The sequence below is a fragment of the Lepisosteus platostomus genome, chromosome 5, assembly GCF_059453375.1.
Source record: "Lepisosteus platostomus isolate fLepPlt1 chromosome 5, fLepPlt1.hap1, whole genome shotgun sequence".
In the NCBI taxonomy this organism is placed as follows: domain Eukaryota; kingdom Metazoa; phylum Chordata; class Actinopteri; order Semionotiformes; family Lepisosteidae; genus Lepisosteus; species Lepisosteus platostomus.
The window spans coordinates 7,592,456-7,612,945 of NC_142615.1; the positions used below are offsets into that span (position 1 = coordinate 7,592,456).

The following is a 20,490-nucleotide window of genomic DNA, read 5'->3' on the forward strand; positions in this document are numbered from 1 at the left end:
ACTTTCCATCCTCCAAATTTTCCTCCCAAAGTCTACGGCACCAATGGCAACCTCTGCTGGCTGAGAGAGTAAGAGCTTGCAGCACCTGGTATTCCCAGGTGGTCTCTCACCCAAGTACTAACCAGGCCCAACCATGCTTAGCTTCCGACATCAGACAAGATCGGGCACATTAAGGGTGGTGTGGCTGCAATCGAAAGCCATGGCGCCTGACTCGCCTGACTGGGAGAGGAGGTCACACACTGTATTATTATTTTTGAGAGACAGGCTCACTGTCTGTTCCTCAGGCTGGGACAGGAGATCATAATCTGCTTTATTATTATTGAGAGACTGGCTCACTCCTGTCTGTTCCTCAGGTTGGGACAAGAGATCACACACTGTATTATTATTGAGAGACGGGCTCACTCCTGTCTGTTCCTCAGGCTGGGACAGTGGATCACATACTATATTATTATAACTGAGAGACAGGCTCACTTTCTATTCCCCAGACTGGGACAGAAGATCACACACTGTATTATTATTGAGAGACAAGCTCACTGTCTGTTCCTCATGCTGGGACAGGAGATCACATAGTTTATTAATATTATTGTTGAGAGACATGCTCACTGTCTATTCCTCTGGCGGGGGCAGGAAATGACACACTGTATTATTAGTTTTGAGAGACAGGCTCAGTGTTCCCCAGGCTGGGACAGGAGATCACACACTGTATTATTATTATTATTATTATTATTATTATTATTATTATTATTATTATTATTGAGATACAGGCTCACTGTCTGTTCCTCTGGCTGGGACTTGAGATCACACACTGTTCTATTATTATTGAGAGACAGGATCACTGTCTGTTCCTCAGGCTGGGACAGGAAATGACACACTGTATTATTATTATTGAGAGACAGGCTCGCTGTCTGCTCCTCAGGCTGGGACAGGAGGTCACACACTGTATTATTATTATTGAGAGACAGGCTCGCTGTCTGCTCCTCAGGCTGGGACAGGAAGACACACACTGTATTATTATTATTGAGAGACAGGCTCACTGTCTTTTCCTCAGGCTGGGAAAGGAAGTCACACACTGTATTATTATTATTGAGAGACTGGCTCACTCCTGTCTGATCCTCAGGTTGGGACAGGAGATCACACATCGTATATGTTACGGATTCGGTAAGAGAAACCGAAACCAGTGAGAGAACCCACTTGCAGGAGCTGACAAAGCCAAGCCGTGATCCAAAGAAAGCCGTAGTCGAAGGAACGAGCCGAGAGTCCAGGGGAAGCCAGAGATCCAAAAGGGAACGAGTTACCGAAGTCAAAGCGTGATCCGAAATCGTAGACAATAGAGCAATCCGATAGTCCAGGGGTAGCCAGAGATCCAAAACAGAGCGTGAGTAACGAAGCCAAGCCGTGATCCGAAAAGCTGTAGTCAAAAGGGGAAAAACCGTAAACGGAAAGCCAAGAAGAACACTAGGTAGAAGAAGGAGTAGGGCAACCAGGAAGCTCGAAAGGGAAACCAATACTGAGCAAGGAGGTAGGGAAAGACATGTGCTTAAGTAGGATGAGACGGGGGTGTGGTGGTGAATAGGAAAACTGATAGGAAAACTTATTATTATTAGGATTATTATTGAGAGACGGGCTGACTGTTCCTCAGGCTGGGACAGGAGATCACACAGTTTATTCATATTATTGTTGAGAGACATGCTCACTGTCTGTTCCTCTGGTTGGGGCAGGAAATGACACACTGTATTATTATTATTGAGAGACAGGCTCGCTGTCTGCTCCTCAGGCTGGGACAGGAGATCACACACTGTTGTAGTGTGCTCTCACGAGGCACCAGTTCTGTAGGGGTTTGGGCATTTACTGGGACAATTATTAATTGTGGCAGTAAATCACAAAATTGATTCTTTTAATGGTCTTAGAATCCAACCATGCGATATAACTCAAAAAACGCACACACAGGTACTAATACACGAGGATACATTTATCAATATATGGAATATGCATGTAAACTTAACAGATCTTATCGTAAAGGTTATCAGAATACAAAAGATATATATTCATTCAGTTACAGTTACACATATCAAGAGGACATACGTTCAGTATATCATTCATTTAGAATCGTAATTGAACTTGTTTAAAACTTCTACATTAGATACTCAAAACAAGAACATAACTCTTAGGAATTAAATTGATATCAACTGGTTGGGATAACAATTGAATTATTGAGCAGTAATGCAGTGAAGTGGAATACTCATCCAATCTCTGGGGATTTAGGTCTCTTGCGGGCTCAATGGCTCCGTGCATGGCTGTGCTGTGTGGCTTGAGACGTTGCGCTGCTGATGCTCTCTGAAGACCGGCTAGTTAGTTTTGGCTGAAACTAGCGAAGTTTGTGCACAGGAGAAAAGATGACTGTGGGTCCCAGCAAGTCAGGAAGAAGACCAGTTCGTTCCTGATGAAGCGATAGTTCTGAATAGTGATTCAGCTGTCCACAGTTCCGACCTGTTCACGAGGCTTGCTGCTGGTGCTAACCTCGGGTGGATCCTTTGGTTACTCTCTGGCTACCTCCGCTCTCGACACTTAGAACAAAGCAAAGTTCTGGCACTCGGACACACTGGCCGTTCCGTGGTTGTCCAGGCTGAGTCTCAGGATGGTCAGGAGGCGCGCTGCGAGAATGTTCTGCCCTTGGGAGCCTTTCTGCTCCTAGGCCGTCCCGCCCTGGAATTATCTCACAGCCCTGGAATTCTCCTTTGAATTCCCTTTAGAATAGTCTTGGAGCTTTGTGTTGCCTGTTTTTACCTGGAGGAACTTCAGCTCGTTTATTGGATGAAAGTTTCATGGGCATCAGAGACCCACGTGGGTTACTCTGCCCTACCAGTCCCTGATTGGTTGATCAAGGTGAGATATGAGTCACTTACTCCTGACACTTAGGAATGCAGTCCAGATGTCCATCTGGCACTCCCTAGACAGATAGGCGCCAATGGATGCCCATTGATCATGATAGCCAGGCTAAGCTAAATGCATTCCCATTTGGGAGCTGTCCCTTATCAAAAGAAAACATCTTTAAATCAGCCTGCCTGAATAGCTTCTCTGTGGCTGCACCACAGAGATGAAGAGAGAGATGGGGCCTCATTTGGGAAAGCACAGCAACACTTAATTCTGTCTTATTAACAAGCATTGCCGCTACAATTAGTAGGAAGAAAGATACAATGTTTTGAAAATGTCATATGTTTTAAAGGATTAAAGGGAAAAGAAATACTTTATATACGCAAACTAATTCAACTGAGCTCCTCTAAACAATATCGCCTGAAGAATTGCCAAAGCACAGTGTATCAATTTGGGTGACACTGGGGGAAAAGGATCACAACATTGAAAACCACAAGGCTTATTTTCAACAGCAAAATTTGTGCTTGAAAATATTTGACAAAAAAAGGAATATTACACGCACGGAAACCAATATTTACCACTAGGATAGAATGCAGCATAGAACAGTTGGATAGAAGGTTAGTGTAACTCTATAGTGCATCACAGAGGTCAGTCTCTTCCCCCTCATTATGCAGGCTGACTTCACTGTCCTCCAGCGATAGTCAGCTGTAATCACTGATGCAGACATGATGTTAATACTCTGACAGCATCTTGGCTGATTTGGTTAAAGTGTTTTCCTATTAAACAGGAGATTCTGCGTTCAAATCCCAGCAGTGTCTTTCTTCCTGTCTTGTCTTACAAAATGTATCACTATGGATGATTACATGCAGCTTGATTTTGTTTAATGCAAGTTTTCATTCCCTTTCTGATGGCTCTCTACAGTAATTTTTAAAAGTACTAATCGGGATGGATTACTGTACATATCCTCAGTAAAGGGGAATATATAAGTAGTGACTATCCAAATTGCATTTTTGTGTGAAACACATTTCAGAAAATCGAAAACCAATTTTCAAAACTCACAATAACAAGACAAAGGCAAAACATAAGTTCACTTGCACTTTATGCATATTTACCACAACCTTGCCTTCTGATCATAAAAAGTCTTAATTTTAATATAGCAGTTTTAAATGGGACATTCAGAACATGGCATATGAGAATATATGGTTAACCGAGGATGAGCAAAGGATGATCGCACTTTCTGCTTATTGCTATGAACCTACCCCTGGTTATAAAAATGTCTCAAAATTCTGACACTGAGGTGTGAGACACAATGTAACAGGCTCTCATAATCCCGAAATACAAGAAATTTTACTGTAGCGTTTTATAAATTTGACCCTGTGAACATTGCATGTCCCTCCTTCCTCATTACCAAAACATCTCAATGTCCCGGCACTATGTACATTTGTAATTACAACACTTCACTGTTTCATTTATGAGTTGTGACATTGTGAACATGGCATGTTAAAGTATATAGAAAATCTAGATCAGAATAGGCTAAATGCAATTCCTAGTGATTTATCATTTTCTTACTTTCTAAATGAAAACAATATTTTTTCAGTGATTATGACACTTCAGTATGACATAAAATATGCTTCAATGACAGAATAAATAATAATAATAAATAATCATGGAAAAAATACCCAAAGTGGACATTCATAGATGTGATTATAGAATGTTAGATATCGGGTGGGTAGCTGCGTCAGCATGCGTAGGCTGCAAAGGAACAAGTAAAGGACTATTCCTGCTGAAAAGAGAAGAAAAGAATCACAATGTTTCGGCTGTGGAGCCTTCTTCAGGTGTGAGAAAGACAGGGCAGTAAGCAAAGATAATTTTCTTTTTATCTTTGCTGAATGCAGTTTATCGCTGATGACAACATCAAAGACATTAAGGACATTAAGGAGTTTTTACGGCTAACAGCTCCACATCAACTTCCTTTCATAACTTTCATAACTAACCTCATCAGATCCTTCAACTCTTTTCTTGGGTGAATATGGTTTTCTGGGGAGTTGCGATGTTGGGCATACAGTAACTGGACATTTCCCGGTAATTCTGACACCTGTTAAGCACTCGCATTTCCTGCAAATATTAAAATGGTAAAGGTTTCGCTGAGAAATCCAATCGACCTTTGCGAAGACAATGTTTACATCGCAACAGAAACCTATCCTTTGGTGGACTCAAACCACCGACTTTTCAGTTAACAACCGAATGCGCCACACAGACGGAATGGTGGGTTCGTGTCTCACATCACAACTTTCCGGTTAAAAAAAAATATTTTTTTGCCAGCTGGCAATATTTCTTCTGCACTGATAATCAAGAATTGAATTTAATTTCTCGCAAGCTGTGTGAATTTCTTGAAATACAAGTTTTCCAGAAAGGAAATGAATACATGCATTTAACGAAATCAAGCCCTTTGTGATAGTCCGAAATGGTACGTTATGTACCACAAGATAGAAAAAAAAACATGACTGGGATTTTAAGCTACTGTACGTGACCTATGGTACCAGACCGGGGTAAAGTTAGCTTGAAGTTCGAAAACGATTTTGGCACGCCTGTAGCGTTTACACGAAACCTCTTAGAATCGCGAGAATACTTGCTTTGTGCATAAAATACATTGTGAATGCTTTCTCAGCCTTTACTTTTTCGTTTATATTACATTTTTTGGACCAAGCACGAATATTCTTTTGTCCATATCTTCGCAACGGAAGCACAGAACGCCTTCAAACCAAATGCATTTTAAAGACCACGACGTGGATATTTCCACAGCCTCTACATCAAAGTATCAGTGAGCTAATTATCTTTTTTTAAACCTCCGGTTTTTCATCGATGAGTAATTACGCACTAACTGGAACCCGGGGGACCGCTGTATACACAAGTTCACAACGCGAGAAATACTGTTCAATACGGCTTCATGCGAAAAACCCGTATATGACCATAGGAAGCATAACTGTGCAGTCTCCAATTACCCAGACTGTAAGCACGGGAATAAAGCTTTGTCTGAATTCTGAAACCCTTCCTTTACGTCCTGTTTTCATTCAGGTAAGAGTCAACTATATGCAAAATACTACTGACAGCAAGAAGATTAAAATATTCTTTACTCAGCAGCTTATTAAAAACAGCTCCCATGATGTTCAAACCGATTTTTTACACAGAACACTGACACAGCTTTGCGTTCTGAATCTCTTTTTCTCGTGTGTTTATTTAATGTGGCACAATGTACTGGGATAGGGGTATTCTGTTCACAAACCAATAGCATTTAAACCACAGCACCCACAATGCTGCAAGTAAGTGTTTTGCACACTAAGCAGAGAGCGATGTCTTCCTCGTTAGTATAGTGGCAAGTATCCCCACCTGTCACGCGGGAGACCAGGGTTCATCAGGACATGCATTGAAGTGAAAGCAGGATGCGCTGTGACATGCACTGTGCAGACCCGCCACACTAAGAGGTGAGTGGGTCTGTTCGATCACAGCGCTAGGCGAATCCCTAAACAGTGTGCGTGCAACAAACGAAACGGGCCTGTTTCCGCCCGGTTTCGATCCGGGGAAATCGGGCCCAGTAGTGGCGGGATCTGTACAGTGCATGTCGCAGCGCTTCAATGTGCTTCCTGATGTCCTACCCCGAGTGCAGAAAAGACAGCATCCACAGCAACAACAGCTCAGGTCTCTGCACAGGAGCTAAGCTGCCCTCATCTCCTCTGCTCTGCGGCTCCTGCGGAGTGGAGTCCTGCCTGGAGCCGTGTTTGCAGGCTGTGGCTCCCCGCGCCCTGTCTGTGCGTCATGTCCAAGAGCTCCTGGGAGGAAGAGAGAGCCCTCCCACTCGGGGGCTTTTCCACGGTCTGTGTGAGGAGGGGCGGGTGTGTCCAGTAGCTTATCGAGCGGAAGCCTGGGGCGGCGGAGAGCTCTGATCGTGCAGACCTTGAGGTGTCACCTCTTTGTCTGCTTTCCCGCCCCCCCTCCGCCCAAGCTCTGCTCCAAAGTAGCCCGTCAACCCCTCACACCTGCACTTGTCACAACCTAAGGTGCGGTCATGAGACACCCATGGGGTGTCGTTCTGTTCTTGCTAATTGTTTCCTGCCTTTCGCAGGCAGGAGTCAATGCAAGGAAGATGCGCTGGACAGAGCTCAGAGGGCGCAGCTGGGTGGCTTTCCTTCTGAGTGACGTTCCTGCAACACTCTCCCGCTACTCTTGGTGCGCTCATGCCACAACACAGGAAGGCTGGAGCAGGTGGCTGTGGGCTTTGCGCACCGCCGAAATAGCTCAGTTGGGAGAGCATTAGACTGAAGATCTAAAGATCCCGGGTTTCGGTATTTTGTTTCATCGCGCCCTTTGTTCCTCTCTCCAGCGCCCCCTGCCTAAAGTGACGCGTCCCTTTCTCAGCCCGAAACGCAAGCGAGACACCAGCAGCGGTCCCTTCAGGTTTCCGTAGTATAGCGGCTAACACGCGAAAGGTCCCCGGTTCGAGACCGGGTGGAAACAGCCTCGTTTTGCACGCTCCTGTACTTCACAGAGGTCTTGAGCGACCGCTCATTTGTTCCCAATGTATTTCCGGTGCCTTCGTGCACTCTTGTACCAAACGCACGTTCCTTCTGTACGCGGAGCCGATCATTTGCAATTGGGCTGTGCCGACAGACCAGGACGAGCTCTGTCGGCTCAAAAGCAGCGCAGGACCTGCAAGAACAACAGAAAGATTAGCATCCAGCGGGGGCCTCTTAGTGAGCCCAAGAGCTCATCAAGAATCGGCTCCAGCAACAGGGCTGGGCGCATTGTTCCATTCTCCGCCCACTCTCGGTGTAAACAAGTCCCTCCTGGTCTCTGCTTCAAATGCACTTTCCTGCGTTTGCTTTGGTGTAACTGGCTTCCCCTGCATGGGCGAATGTGAAGAAGATCCTTAGTAAGTCATTGAAGAAAACCGAGAAGAGGTCGGAGTGGCCTCTGTCGTTCATCAACGATCCAGTCAGGCAGTACTCCTCTGTAAAGCGCCGTTCGTTCACATCGATTGGCTTTTTTTTGCCTTCATTCGTGCGAGTAGTAAAAGCAGACGCCCCTATTCTGCCGTGACCCGGATTCGAACCAGGGTTGTTGCGGCCACAACGCAAAGTACTGACCACTATACTATCACAGCGAGTTACCGAGACACACGCGGCAGGGCGGAAAGGGCTGTGCTCTCTTCATGTGACATAATTCGGAAAAGTCCTGACAACTCTCTTGCGTGTTTTCTCATATTTATGTAGTTTGCTTGCATGATGCCGGGAACAGCATGGTTGTTCGCTGCCATATAGTCTAGCGGTTAGGGTTCCTGGTTTTCACCCAGGCGGTTCGACTCGGTTTTGCCTCCTGCTTTCCAAAAGATCAGCACCGTGTACGAAAGAGCCGCATTAAAACTACTCGAACGTGCAAAACGTGCGAGAAGAGGGGGAGCTTGTTTCCAACCGAAACTTCTCGCGTGTGAGACGAGCTGATCATCGCTGTGGGAGGGTTACTCTGGTAGACAGGGCTGACCTTCGGCAATAGGATTTATAGTCTCCAAGATGATATTTGCACTTTCTGGAGAGGCGATTTTCTCCACTTCAGTAGCCCGATTTCGTCGATTGCGTGGAGAGGGCTGTAGAATGTGGCGCCGCCTTTCCTGCTCCGTCCATGACAGGCGTGCTGGTCTCTGGAGAGAGAGTATGGTCCATCAGCGCACTCCAATAAAGGCACTGGAAGCAGCTGAATCGCATTGGTGAAGCTCAGCGCTGGGCCGCTGGGCACGTCTTACCACCGTTTCCGTAGTGTAGTGGTTATCACGTTCGCCTCACACGCGAAAGGTCCCCGGTTCGAAACCGGGCGGAAACAGACATCTTTTGTCGCCAGGCACAAAAGGGGATTGGGGGTTCGCCTAGCGTTGTAATCGAACAGACCCACTCACCTCTTAGTGTGGCGGGATCTGCACAGTGCATGTCACAGCGCATCCTGCTTTCACTTCAATGCGCGTCCTGATGTACCCCAGTCTCCCGCGTGACAGGTGGGGACAGGTGACAGGTCCTATACTAACGAGGAAGACATCGCTCTCTCCGACCCCCGGCATCGTGTCCCGACCCACCGTGCTGGAAGCCGACGCGTGCTGTGATTCCTTTACGGAGCAGAAATGACAACCGAGGAGCCGAGAGATCATTTCAGCATTTCGCGTCTGAACGGAAAACATAAACGACCAACTCGGAATGACTTGCCTTTGACGCTTCTCAAAGCGTTCTTTGTGCATCGAACAGACCCACTCACCTCTTAGTGTGGCGGGATCTGCACAGTGCATGTCGCAGCGCTTCCTGCTTTCACTTCAATGTGCTTCCTGATGTCGAGTCGTGTGCCGTGCGGAGGCTCTGAAAGCGAGAGCAATGAAAAGGTGCACGACGCTGTGAAAGAAAACAGAGAAGTGAAAGGCAGTCATTTCTCTAAGGAGGTGAAAGAAAAGCTACTCCCCGTCGGGGAATCGAACCCCGGTCTCCCGCGTGACAGGCGGGGATACTTACCACTATACTAACGAGGAAGACATCGCTCTTTCCAACCCCCGGCATCGTGTCACGACCCAGCATGCTGGAAGCCGACGCGTGCTGTGATTCCTTTACGGAGCAGAAAAGACAACCGAGGAGCCGAGAGATCATTTCAGCATTTCGCGTCTGAACGGAAAACACAAACGACCAACTAGGAATGACTTGCCTTAGACGCTTTTCAAAGCGTTCTTTGTGCACGACGACTGCGCCGACTAGCAGATACAAATGGGTTGTACAACTTTGAACTAGCAAATGGAAGAGGGCTAAGCCCCCTCTCTTTTAGCCCAGGTTCGATCTGTCTCCCAGAATCACCAGGGTGCACGCACACACACCCGTGCCGTTGAAGTGCTCTGCTTCATTTCTAAGGGCATCTCAACATTCACTCCTACCCCGAGTGCAGAAAAGACAGCGTCCGCAGCAACAACAGCTCAGGTCTCTGCACAGGAGCTAAGCTGCCCCCATCTCCTCTGCTTTGCGGCTCCTGCGGAGCGGAGTCCTGCCTGGAGCCGTGTTTGCAGGCGGCGGCTCCCCGCGCCCTGTCTGTGCGTCGTGTCCAAGAGCTCCTGGGAGGAAGAGAGAGCCCTCCCACTCGGGGGCTTTTCCACGGTCTGTGTGAGGAGGGGCGGGTGTGTCCAGTAGCTTATCGAGCGGAAGCCTGGGGCGGCGGAGAGCTGTGATCGTGCAGACCTTGAGGTGTCACCTCTTTGTCTGCTTTCCCGCCCCCCCTCCGCCCAAGCTCTGCTCCAAAGTAGCCCGGCAACCCCTCACACCTGCACGTGTCACAACCTAAGGTGCGGTCATGAGACACCCATGGGGTGTCGTTCTGTTCTTGCTAATTGTTTCCTGCCCGTCGCAGGCAGGAGTCCATGCGAGGAAGATGCGCTGGACAGAGCTCAGAGGGCGCAGCTGGGTGGCTTTCCTTCTGAGTGACATTCCTGCAACACTCTCCCGCTACTCTTGGTGCGCTCATGCCACAACACAGGAAGGCTGGAGCAGGTGGCTGTGTGCTCTTTGCACCGCCGAAATAGCTCAGTTGGGAGAGCGTTAGACTGAAGATCTAAAGATCCCGGGTTTCGGCATTTTGTTTCATCGCGCCCTTTGTTCCTCTCTCCAGCGCCCCCTTCCTAAAGTGACGCGTCCCTTTCTCAGCCCGAAACGCAAGCGAGACACCAGCAGCAGTCCCTGCAGGTTTCCGTAGTGTAGCGGCTATCACGTTCGCCTAACACGTGAGAGGTCCCCGGTTCGAGACCGGGCGGAAACAGCCTCGTGTTGCACGCTCCTGTACTTCACAGAGGTCTTGAGCAACCGGTCATTTGTTCCCAATGTATTTACGGTGCCTTCGTGCACTCTTGTACCAAATGCACGTTCCTTCTGTACGCGGAGCCGATCATTTGCAATTGGGCTGTGCCGGCAAACCAGGACGAGCTCTGTCGGCTCAAAAGCAGCGCAGGACCTGCAAGAACAACAGAAAGATTAGCATCCAGCGGGGGCCTCTTAGTGAGCCCAAGAGCTCATCAAGAATCGGCTCCAGCAACAGGGCTGGGCGCATTGTTCCATTCTCCGCCCACTGTCGGTGTAAACAAGTCCCTCCTGGTCTCTGCTTCAAATGCACTTTCCTGCGTTTGCTTTGGTGTAACTGGCTTCCCCTGCATGGGCGAATGTGAAGAAGATCCTTATTAAGTCATTGAAGAAAACCGAGAAGAGGTCGGAGTGGCCTCTGTCGTTCATCAACGATCCAGTCAGGCAGTACTCCTCTGTAAAGCGCCGTTCGTTCACATCGATTGGCTTTTTTTTTGCCTTCATTCGTGCAAGTAGTAAAAGCAGACACCCCTTTAGGGAGCCTGTCAGCACCCGGCGTTTTCCCCTTCTGTAAGCTCTCCATAGCCTCTCAGCTCTTCTACTGTCAAATCCCCCTCAAGTACTTCCCTATCTTCTTCACTCAAAACGTTTTCTAGCTTTGAGGTAAAAAAATGAATTTTTTCATCCTTTACCTCTGTAGAGCTGTACAGTCTTGAGTAGAAGTGTCACGCCCTCTGCAGCCAGAGGGCGGTCCTTCTATGTCCTATCCCTAGTTTCTGGTCTGCTGTCCTTCCTGTCCCTCTCTTTCCCTTGGCTAAATATTTCAGGGTCTTGCACTCTGTCCTCGCTCAGCACTGACGTTCGGATGTCCTGAGACCCGCCTAGCACCAGGGCGCCCCACGTCCGCTCCCTGAGGGCACAGGTTTCTATACGGCATTCCTGAACTCTTTGCACTAATGAGCCCGGGCCTTTTTCCCGTATCGCCGCTAAGCATATGGGTCTTTTTCCGCCCTCCTGCTCCCCACGGTTAGTCCCCTTGGACGTCCGTGACAAGAAGGCCTCGATGCAGGAGAGGATAGCACTCGGCTCTGTTCTCTCTCTTCCCTCCTCATCAACTACACTTTCCATGACAGAATTGGAGCCTACCACTTTCCTGAAAAAGAAGCAAGTACACTTCTCATTTTCTTCCAAGAACTGCACTCTGCTTCTTAACAGCACTCCTCGACTACTTTCTTCCGCTATGCTCCGGACATCCTTTTTTAAAAGGGTGATATCCTCGAGCACATCGAAGCCACTGTCTCGTGTAGAGACGCTGCAGCTGCCTCTGTTTCCTGGCTAGCACTCTTCTCCGTCTGGCAGCAGCCTTCCTTCCCTCAGCCATGAAAAAGGCCTTTGTCCTCACCTTCACCTCCTCCCACCACTCTCCTACTGACTCGTACAGACACTGCAAGGACAGCCACTGTGATAGTTTCTCCTTGTAGCGGGATACTACCCCCTCATTCTCTAGCAGCTTTGTGTTGAGTTTCCAGAGGCCTGGGCCAAAGACAGTCCCGCCCTGGAGTTCCACTCTACACCCTAAAGCCTGATGATCTGAGAAGAAGACAGGCTGAAGAGTGACCCCAACAACTTTCACTCTCTCTGAGACAAAGCAATAGTCAATTCTGGAGCTGCTATTCCTCCCTGACCATGTATATCCTGCTATTGTGGGATATATACATCTATATGTGTCTGAGAGTTTAAAGTCTTGAACTAAGTTTTGCAGGGCCAGTGAGCTGGAATCCAATTTTATCGGAGAGCTAGACTGCCTATCTGTGTGCTCTAAGATACAATTAAAATCCCCTCCCACTATCACGTCTGTGCTACATAACAATAGGGGAGAGAGTGCTTTGAGTAGCTCCACCCTTCCTCCAACGTCAGTAGGACAATACACATTGATTAGACGCAGGTTAACGGTCCCCCATTCCACATCCACACACAGCAACCTGCCATCTATGACCCTCTGAATACTTTTCAATTTGAATGCCCATCCTTTGAAAAGAATGGCCACGCCAGAGGTTCTGTTGTTATTGTCCCCTGACCAATCAGAAGGCCCTTTATCCCACCTATCTTCAAAGCTTTTATACCTCTCTTGATTTACTTCTTTTTCTTTTTCTTCTTACCAATTTCCTGCCAGCCATCCTCTGAATGAGCCTTCATCAGGGTGGCAGCAGTAATAGCGTTCACGGAGTCCATTTCAGGGAAGGGGGTAGAGGGAGGGGTGGAGGGGTTCCAGCTGTCCCCATCACCATGCTCTCCTTCCTCCTCGCTCGGGGAGAAAACAGAGTCATTTTTCCTTTTCCTCAAGTCCAGCTCCTGGGAGCACTGAGGGGAAAGGGGTGCAGCCGATGCACCAGTCTCCTCTTCCCCCTCACCCACCAGCTGCTGCAGATCCTCCGTGATGGACTGGCTGGACCCGCTCCACCGGGAGGCCCCACACTGGCCCTCGTTCTGAGGAGCAGGAGTGGGGGAGGGGTCCTCGCTGTTCTCGGGGGTTTTCAAACCCTCGTGCTTGTCTGGTGCAGTCTGCAGTTGTGGGGGCGTAGTGGATTTCTCTTCCACCGGCCCCGGAGCCACAGCAGGACTGATCCTGGCTGGAGGCTGAGAGTCTTTGTCCAACAAGGGTTCTTTGTTTGACTTGTTATTTGCTTTGGATTTTCAGGCCGGTTTGGCTGAAACAAGCACTGCCTCATCCTTTCTCATTTTGAGTTTATTGGCGTAGGCGTGAGGGCAGTTCTTAAAAACGTGTCCTTCCAAGCCACATAAATTGCAATTTGGCAGCATTGAACAGTCAGAGGCTAAATGTCCCTGTTTGCCACAGGTCATGCAGCATTTCACAGTGCAGGACGATGCCAGGTGTCCCACAGCACCACAGCGCTGACACACCTTTGGTTGTCCCACATAAAAAACATAGCCATTGCAGGCGCCCAGCCGGATTGTAGAGGGCAGGTGCCTTAAGCCTCCATTTACATTGTCCGGTAGCAAACGAACCTCGAATTTCCTTGCTCCTGTTTTTATACTGTCAACATCTCTAACCTCAGTTCCATGGTGGACAGTGCAGTACTGGTTAAGCCAGGTGTGAATGTCCTCCGTCTTTGCCAGATCCGAGAACATAACAACATGCACCGTTTTCCTCTCTCTCTGTGTCAGAGGCTGCAAGTTGATCTTCTCAAGGGCAGGAACTTTCCCTCTTTTTGCCTCAAACACATCCACACATCGTTCAAACAGAGAATAGGTAGCAAAAACAACCTCAAATGCTTTCTGACCTGGGAGAGCGAAGATGAAATCCAAGTGCCGAGGTTCAAAGCCAAGTTCCTTCTGCAACACTTTTCTGCTGAACTGCATGCGATCCATGAAGAGGTCATCCAAAAGCTCAAAACGCACAGCATTCTTGCGGGATCCAAAAGTTGCCATTTCGTAAACTGCAAAACAAACACTGCTTCCACAAAACAAGAAAACAATCCAACTACTCCACCTACAGGATGATCAAGGTATCTCCCCTGCCAGGTAAGTATAAGTTATATAAGGCCCTGCAAGCGGCCCACAGCCACAGCACAAAGCGCGCAGCCTAGGCCAGCTACTCGCCCCGCAAGCCACTGCCTCCTGCTGGGCCCACTCTTTCGCACACTCACACGCCACACTAACACTCAAAAGGGTGGGCAAAACGAGAAAACGAGCGCGCCGTTTCCTACACATCTGCAGTCGCCAATGCGCATTCGCAGCATGTCCCGGGATGCAATTTGGCCTCATTTGCATAACACCAGACCCACAAATCGCTACGCAAGCTTGCGTCGTGTGCCTGCCACACACCGAACAAACACCGGAGCCTTTTAAGCAATTTCCAAAAAATGGGCCTGCTCGCCTGCCCACAAGGCTCCGTCTCTTACCCGCTCTCCAGAGACTGCTGCCTTCTGTGCTGTTCTCTCGGCACCGCTGCAGCGCACACAACTCCTGCAGCGCGGGGAGAAAGTTTCCACGCTCCGCCGCAGGGAAGGCTCGCTCCGTGCGCACATGTCCTTTCAATGCCAGTTCAACAAGTGCTCCGCATTAGCAGCGTCGGGGCTCCGGCGTGTCGCACCTCACCTCACCTCGCACAGCCCCCTCCTTGAATGTCTGGCGCTGGGCATGCCCCGCTCTCCTCCACCTTATCTTATCGCGTGTGACCACCGACAATGGCCACAATGCCGGGGAATGGCACCTGTAAAGTGTTAATTGGGGCACAGGAACAGCCCGTCTCGTCTCGGGGGCCAGCTTCTAAGACAATACAGCAAACACAGCGGGGCGGGGGAAGTAGACGACACGACACATGCAGGTACATTCAGCTCCGGCGGGAACGAGTCATTTGTCGGTCTTTTCAAGTGCTGGGAGCCGAGTAATCCTTCGCTTGTATTGTTTCTCCCCGGTGACTAGATCTCACCCTGCGACTCTCGACTGGGCTCACCCACGGCAACCCAGCAGGTGTGAGCCTAGCCGGCACCCGGATGGGAGATTCCCCCCAGAAAAGCTCAGGTTGCTGCTGCTCCTACAAGAGGTGTGACTGGGACCAGTAGGGAGCACTCACCCTGCGGTCTGTGTGGCTTTCTTATGCCCCAGCATCCTGATGGCGACACTCTGCAGCACAAACAGGCGCCGTCCTTCGGGGGAGGCATAAAACCCAGGTCCCGACCCTCCTTGGCCATTAAGAAATACCAGGGCGTCTCTCAAAAAGAGACTCCGGGGGTGTCTCTCTGGTGTTAGTGTTCCCCTTTACCAATCAGTCGGGGTCTCCTCCTAATCCCCGTCTCATATGTAACAATCAATGACGAGGCCCCCCTGTCCCGCGATATTGTACTTGTCTCCTGGCTGCTGGCTGGCGCCGTGAGATTTAGTACTCGCGCAAGAGACAGGGGGCAGAGCGCGAACGCGGTCCCCCGCCCCCCACAAAGTGTGCGCTCCAGGTTCCCTCTCGGGGCTCTGCAACACAGCGGAAAGGCAGCGAGAAGGAGCCTCTTGCTCTGACACCGCAAGGCCACAAGAGTGCGGAGGCGCCATGTGCCCGGCCGACGTGTTGGACTGGTGCGCTTTATGTGCTGAAATAAACACGCGACAGCCCAGAAATGTTTTCAGAGTGCTGTGCACTGGAGGTTTTTGTCTTGTGAAGACTTGCCTTGTGCTCCTCCGTGCAGTTTGTTTGTTCTCCTCAAGTGCGGGACAAGCCAACACAAGGGAGCACATTCGCCAACATCCAGGTACGCAATGCGATTTGGAAAGAGGCTCCTTTCCAAAGAGTTGCACACGAACGATCCTTCAGTCCTGCTCGGGGGGCACAGAGCCCCAGCCACACACAGCTTCAAGTAGCGAGTTAGGCACGATGGCTTTTCCTTGTGGCCACACCACCCTGAATGTGCCTGATCTCATCTGATCTTGGAAGCTAAGCAGGGTTGGGCCTGGTTAGTACTTGGATGGGAGACTTCCTGGGAATACCAGGTGCTGCAAGCTTTTGCTCTCTTGGCCAGCAGGGATCGCCGTTGGTGCCGTAGGCTTTGGGAGGAAAACCTGGAGGATGGAAAGGTGATCTATAGCCTCATCTCTAGAAATGTTTTGTTGCTATGGCATGTGTGTGACCCATATAAAAAAAAACCCGTTTGTAAAACGAATATCGAAGCTGCCTCTAAATCTGCAAATGAAGATGAGTCGATAAACCACTTGTTTTTCGTATAACTATACATATATTCATTTATTACTGATTTCATTCATTGAGCACAGATACAATAGAGGTACAGCCATTCACTGTTTGACATGTCTGCACTGGTACAGAACCTAGCAATCAGAAAATGGGTGAAACTGTCTTGAGAATTAGCATACAGTACCGAGGCCCCCATGACCAAATAAATTGGCCTTAATAATGCAGACTACAGCAAAACGACTGACTTTGAAAAGGGAATGAATGTCCGGAAGAAGTAGTGTAACCAGCTTGAAATGCTTCTCTGGACCTCTAACTAAAAGAAACCGGGAACCAGCAGTGGCTTTCGAACTGGGATCCTATCGCAGCACGTGGTGTCGTAACTCTTCCGTATCTGATATTGGACCAAGCACATCAGGGGAGAGCGCGAACGCAGTCCCCCACTACCAGAAATTATGCAGTAGAGCCTCGCCCTGGGTGAATCGATTTTTTAAGAACTTTTAAAAGTTCACAAAAAAATACAGGACATCACAAATTAGAAAGCTTTACATTAATATACATACTTAAAACAGTATATATGATCACATCTCATTACATTTTGACATGGTACCAGTTACATAGCAACAATTTCTTTTTTTCTGGTGTAAATCACATTCTTTACTTAAACATGATAATGTTTTTCACAGTTTCTTGAGATATTGACCTATGCTCTCTATTTCCCACAGATTTTCTGCTTCCTCCCTCCTTTCTCTCCACAGATCTCTGAGGTAATAGTTCTCTCGGGTGATGAACAGGGCCAGGCTACCTGCTGCCTTGACTGGGACCTCGATGCCTTTGAACAGCCCCATGGTCCTCACTCTCCACAGGGCGTCTTTCCCACTGTTCACCACGGCCCAGATCCTGTCAAACACGTCAGGAGGAAGTTTGACAGGAGAGATGCCGTTGTAGCGGCAATGCTTGTTAATAAGACAGAATTAAGCGGTGGTATGCTGTCCTAAATGAGGCCCCATCTCACCCTCCATCTCTGTGGTGCTTGTGTATTAGCGTGAGCGTTTTTTATTCTGATCAGGAACAGTTTTACAAGTCCGCAAAGGATCGAGGAAAGGTTTATCGCCAGCTGAAAAGAGACACAGCGCTTCGGCTGTGGAGACTTGTTCGGCTGGCGTTCTGGGAGTCGCGTTTTTCAGAATTGTATTGAGATCGTTTTCCACAGAGCTCAGATGTCAAAGCACAGCAGCAGCTCTCCACAGCGATCCTCTATAGCGCCCTTTCTCCCGCAGCTCCGTCCTCATTGGAAGGAAGCAAGAGTGAAAGGCTGAAGTGAAATAGAGCGGAACGAAGGCAGTGAAGAGAGAGAACGTGGTAAGAAGAGAAAAACGCAAGGGAAAAAAAGATGCGTCGTAAAAGAGGTGACAGAGCTGTCCTCTCTATAAGAAGGGTGCCAGCGAGCCTTGCTCTCGCTTACGGCCACATCCCCTTGAGCACGCCTGATCTCGTCTGATCTCAGAAGCTAAACAGGGATGGGCCTGGTTAGTACTTGGATGGGAGATCTCCTGGGAATACCAGGTGCTGTAAGCTTTTAAGCACAGGAGGCGCCCTATCCCCGTTCGCTCGCTCATTCCCCTGTTCACACGTGCAGTGCGGCTTGTCCGTCTGTTTATTTGTCAGCTTTGGCGAGATACTGGTGCTTGTGTATTAGCGTGAGCGTTTTTTATTCTGATCATGAACAATTTTACAAGTCCGCAAAGGATCGAGGAAAGGTTTATCGCCAGCTGAAAAGAGACACAGCGCTTCGTCTGTGGAGACTTGTTCGGGTGGCGTTCGGGGAGTCGCGTTTTTCAGAATTGTATTGAGATCATTTTCCACAGAGCTCAGATGTCAAAGCACAGCAGCAGCTCTCCACAGCGATCCTCTATAGCGCCCTTTCTCCCGCAGCTCCGTCCTCATTGGAAGGAAGCAAGAGTGAAAGGCTGAAGTGAAATACAGATGCAGCCATTCAAAATGAGCGTTAAAAACCCGCGGTTCAGTAACCAACCCGCAGGGCACCGTAGGGCACCGCGGTAAGTGATTGGCTGGCCAAAATGACCGACAGGGGCACTCGTGGTGCATTGGTTGGTAGTGAAAAGATTTAATCATTTAATGTCTTTACTGTGCACGTTTCAATACGCTTAGTTTTGAATATTTATATGGAATTTTACCACTAAAGGGAAATTTTAGTAGCTGAGCATAAAAAGAAGAGGAGCATAACGCATCTGAAGGTCATAAACGATATTAATTTAGGAACATAAACATTACTGTATGTACATAAACTGTACTGTGTATGGCTGGTCTTGATAGTTTAAAGAAAAAATACACACCAGTCTTCCATTTCTCCCTAAACATTTTAAGCATGAAAGTTTTATGAAACGGTACCCAAACATGTGATTGCTGTATAGAATGAATTTTAATTTTTAAAAATTATTTAACACGAAAATTAAGCTGTTTACATCTTCCGCCTGAGAACAGTCAACCGTTGCTACCCAACGCAGAAACACAGCCACTAACTAGCAAAGAGAGGACATTAGCTAGCCAATATGATAAAGAAATAAATGATTATTTTGTATATTTCTTTTGCACATTTATTTGAACATTTCCATCGATTGTACAAGCACTTGGAAACTGTCCAATCCCTAGTTCATCAAGCATTTACCGGTCTGGCGCCGGTCTGTGTCTTCTAGGATATAATGCCAGCGAACTCTTGTTTTTATGTCCACTATAACTACGCTGGGCAAACATTCCAAGGTCAAATTCTTCCAGCACGGGGGTACCTTTAAAGCGGAGACGACGGCACCAAATTTTTTTGGCGCGCCTTCTCTTTTAAGCCCTGGCCAAATATGAAGACAGTACGTACAGTTATAATTCAAATGGAATTAAAAACTACACATCCCAGTTACCATGGTGGTGCTTGTGATCATTGCGTTTAACCAACGAAACAGGGCGAAAAATTAGTCACATGACTTTGGGGCAGAGTTTCGAAAGCTTAACCTATCAGCAACAAAGTGAAATTTACACGATAGGCTACCTCAAACTGTCAGTTACACGACTGTGTATGTCGCTTAAGACACTCCTATTTGGCATTTTAGTTATGGAGGCGAGAAGACGCCCCCCCCCCCCCTTCTCTGGGTGTCTGATTTGCCGCCATCTTTAACTGTTCGGTGTCCGAATCGGAGTAGCTACGCGTACGAAATAAAGTTAATCCCAACTACAAAACATATATTTTTGTGGTAAGAGGGCGCAAAACATCAGTATTTACTGCTATTAATTACTGTACGATTTATAGTTGAAATTTGAGCCTAGATATAAAGTTAGATATAAAGTTAAAATCTCGACAAAGCAATGTAGGAAATACAGAGAAAATAAATCCTTTCTGACATCTAAAATCAGTTTCGATCAAGGTCTCTAAAACGAGAAAAGAAAAAGAGGATTTTCGGACGGCAATTACGCTGTGTTTATATAGAATAACTGATTTATGAGCAATCTAATTTCTTGTTCGTTTAAAATAGTGAAATGTAAGCTGCAAAAGATCGCACCAGAAACAGCACTCTCTCTGCCTGTCATAGACGTTCAGGAAAGGCTGAATGAAGTCATGTCAAGTACAATAATTCGGTGATCAATAATAACAATTGTAGGACAGTATATAAGGAGGATAAGGATTTTGAAGTTGACTCGAAATCTGATAGGTAACCAGTGCAAGGACTTGAAAACAGGTATAATGCATCCCTGATAGGATTCTTGCTGTCATATTCTGAACATATTGAAGATTGCTCAGTGTGGATTTAATTTCCCCAGTGAACAGGATGTGCATTTATTAATTCTAGAAAAAAAGCCTTTCTTGATTTCTCTAGTTCTTAGTTTCTCTAGTTCCCTTTAAAATAAACTATTATTCCACAATGCAGAGTATTACATGGCCAGTATTTACACATGATATTTGTGATTTAAATAAATTAACACAAGCAGCTTTTGGAGATTTAAGTGTTGGCTGAGTTATTGCAGGATAAAAGACTAGAGATGTTGGCAAGA

At 47.7% G+C, this 20,490-nt stretch overlaps 4 non-coding genes and 2 pseudogenes across 4 annotated transcripts; 3 read left to right on the plus strand and 3 right to left on the minus strand.

The window, feature by feature from the left end:
- Positions 1-73: 73 nt before the first annotated feature.
- Positions 74-192, minus strand: LOC148662917 (5S ribosomal RNA; annotated as a pseudogene).
- Positions 193-7,957: 7,765 nt separating this feature from the next.
- Positions 7,958-8,029, minus strand: trnah-gug (transfer RNA histidin (anticodon GUG)). The gene has a single exon. It is a non-coding gene; the product is annotated as a tRNA-His (tRNA).
- Positions 8,030-8,669: 640 nt separating this feature from the next.
- On the plus strand, positions 8,670-8,742 carry trnav-cac (transfer RNA valine (anticodon CAC)). The gene has a single exon. It is a non-coding gene; the product is annotated as a tRNA-Val (tRNA).
- Positions 8,743-9,358: 616 nt separating this feature from the next.
- Positions 9,359-9,430, minus strand: trnad-guc (transfer RNA aspartic acid (anticodon GUC)). Its single transcript has one exon. It is a non-coding gene; the product is annotated as a tRNA-Asp (tRNA).
- Positions 9,431-16,128: 6,698 nt separating this feature from the next.
- LOC148662921 (5S ribosomal RNA) lies at positions 16,129-16,247 on the plus strand. Its single transcript, XR_015938411.1, has one exon. It is a non-coding gene; the product is annotated as a 5S ribosomal RNA (ribosomal RNA).
- Positions 16,248-17,890: 1,643 nt separating this feature from the next.
- Positions 17,891-18,009, plus strand: LOC148662922 (5S ribosomal RNA; annotated as a pseudogene).
- Positions 18,010-20,490: the final 2,481 nt, after the last annotated feature.